Source organism: Carlito syrichta, unplaced genomic scaffold, assembly GCF_000164805.1.
Source record: "Carlito syrichta isolate Samal-C Ts95f unplaced genomic scaffold, Tarsius_syrichta-2.0.1 Scaffold307274, whole genome shotgun sequence".
Classification (NCBI taxonomy): Eukaryota; Metazoa; Chordata; class Mammalia; order Primates; family Tarsiidae; genus Carlito; species Carlito syrichta.
This window is the reverse complement of record NW_007251370.1, coordinates 122,588-125,328: the sequence shown is the minus strand read 5'-3', so window position 1 is coordinate 125,328 and position 2,741 is coordinate 122,588. Positions and strand designations below refer to the sequence as shown.

The 2,741-nt window shown below is 47.2% G+C and overlaps 1 protein-coding gene across 1 annotated transcript in view; it reads left to right on the top strand.

The window, feature by feature from the left end:
• Positions 1-756: 756 nt before the first annotated feature.
• FBXO42 (F-box protein 42) overlaps positions 757-2,741 on the top strand; it is a 100,719-nt gene continuing 98,734 nt past the window's right edge. The window contains exon 1 of the mRNA XM_008064303.2: positions 757-766. The gene's annotated coding sequence lies outside the window, so the exon portion shown is untranslated. The remainder of the gene's footprint in view (positions 767-2,741) is intronic.

The following is a 2,741-nucleotide window of genomic DNA, read 5'->3' as shown; positions in this document are numbered from 1 at the left end:
TTTTTATGTATTTATTTTTTTTGAGTTGGAGTCTCACTGTCACCCAGACTGGAGTGCAGTGGCCGCTCCCAGCCACCGCAGCCTCGACCTGCTGGGCTCCGGCGATTCTTCCGCCTCAGCCTTCCAAGTAGCTGGAACTACAGGCATGTGCTACCACGCCCGGCTAATTTTTTTATTTATTGTAGAGATGAGGTCTCGCCTGCCCAGGTGGGTCTCAAACCCGCGGGCTCAGGCAATCCACTCACCTCAGCCTCCCAAAGGCGCAGGATTACAGGCTGAGCCATCGAGCCCGGCTCCAGCTAATTTTTTGATATATTGTAGAGATGAGATCTCTCCAAGTTGCCCAGGCTGGTCTTGAACCCACGGGCTCAGGCAATCCTCTCGCTTCAGCCTCCAAAAGTGCTGAGATTACAGGCTGAGCCACCGAGCCCGGCCAGTCCACTGTTCTTACTGAGATACTCGTGGTATAAACCACGCACTGTAGGCTGAAGACTCCCAAAGTCAACTTCTAGCTGTGACCTGAACTAGTGTTTCCAATTCCAGTTTCTATGGGCAGGCTTCTTATTGCTATCTCCATGTGGATATTCCAGTAGCAGCTCAAATTCTCTATGTCTAAAACTCAGCTAGTTCTGTTAACCACCTCACCAGGTTCTGGGATAAAGATTTTGGCCTGTTCGCTCTCTGGGACTATATTTACTTAGAATACATTCTCCTGAGAACCCATTCTTTGAAGTGAATTATCCTGACTGAGTCTTGGCAGCAGCAGGTGCTTGAAACTATCACACACCAACCTTAGTCGTGAGCTTAACATGTAGTTTGTTTTACCTAAATGCAAGGAACACCTTGTACTTTAGGCTTTGTAGTTATACAGTGTTACCAGCAGAGGGAGATCGTTTCTTACAATTTTGCTATATTGGGCAATGAGCCTTAAGAAAGGCATTAATTTGGCATTCCTGAGACTGAATTTTCAAGGCCAAAAAGATAGAGACCTTAGAAAACATTTGAGGATGCTGCAAAGGAAATGGCTTTTGTTCCGCAAAATGGACAACCAGGAGGCCAGTCTCAGTTAATCATTTGGACCCCTTGTGACCTTGGACAAGTCCCCTCTCTGTGCCTGTTTTCCTCATCTGTAACATGAGGGATAGGACCAAATAAACTCTAAAATTTTAAAAGTAGTGGCAGTTCCTTCCTCCACAGCCACACTCGCCGAAGGAGTGGCATACACAGGTATAGTCAGAGACCCTAAAGCATGAGCTTCTTTCTTGTGAAATATATTTGAGACATCATTTAAATATGGGGGCTTGTATATTAGAGACCTGCACTCAAAACTGCAAGTGCCAGATACAGATTTATAGGCTCACACCTATAAATCCCAGCACTTTGGGAGGCTGAGGTGAGAGAATTGCCTGAGCCCATGGTTCAAGACCAGCCTGGGAAACTTGGAGAGACCTCACTTCTACAATAAATCAAAAAATTAGCCAGGCATGGTGGCACATGCCTGTAGTTCCAGTTACTTGGAAGGCTGAGGGGGAAGGATCACCTGAGCCCATCAGGTCAAGGCTGCGGTGGCCATGAGTGTGCCACTGCACTCCAGCCTGGGCGACAGAATGAGACTCCAACTCAAAAAAAAGAGAAAAGAAAAGAAAAATTGTCTTCCATGAAACCAGTCCCTGAAACCAAAAACACTAAGGACTGTGGCCCTGGATGATAGAACCCACTGCACACCTAGGCTATCTGGTATAGCTTATTGTTCCTAGCCAGAAAGCGGCAGAGAATGTTATGGCACTGAATGCTATAGGCAACTGTGAAAGTGATACGTGCATATTTAAACATAGAAAAGATACAGTAAAAGCATGGTATTGTAATTCTCTGGGATCACCATCCTGAGTTTGGTTCATCATTGACCTTGTTATTGTGGTACATGACTGCAATTGATTATTGGGATGGATTCTGGAGGAAAACATCTGGTTTATTTATTTTATTTTACTTTACTTTTTTTGTGAGTTGGAATCTCACTCCGTCGCCCAGACTGGAGTGCCGTGGCTGCTCCTAGCCACCGCAGCCTCGACCTGCTGGGCTCCAGCGATCCTTCCGCCTCAGCCTTCCAAGTAGCCGGAATTACAGGCATGCGCTACCACACCCGGCTGATTTTTTTGATTTATCGTAGAGATGAGGTCTCACCAAGTTGCCCAGGCGGGTCTCAAACCCGCGGGCTCAGGCAATCCACTCACCTCAGCCTCCCAAGGTGCAGGATTACAGGCTGAGCCACTGAGCTCAGCTAACATCTGGTTTAAACTTAGAGAGACTCCAGCCATCTTTCTCATCCCAGCCTTATCCCTTATCTCCTTGTTTCCAGTCATGGCCCAATCAGCCTTCACACTACAGAGACTATTATGAAATACCGTTTCACCATATAATATATCTTCCATAACCCAAATCTCCATGACCTATAAGGTGATGTCCAGTCTTCCTCCCGATATTCCAGGCCATACATAAGCTGGATTAAATCTTCCCGTTTGTCAGAAGCAAGGTTCTGTAGAGTCCCAACCCTGAATGGGCATCAGGATCCCTGGGGAGCTTTTTTTTTGAGTTGGAGTCTCACTCTGTCACCCAGACTGAATTGCAGCGGCCGCTCCCGGCCACTGCAGCCTCAACCTGCTGGGCTCCGGCGATCCTTCCGACTCAGCCTTCCAAGTAGCTGGAACTACAGGTGCGCGCTACCACACCCAGCTAATTTTTTT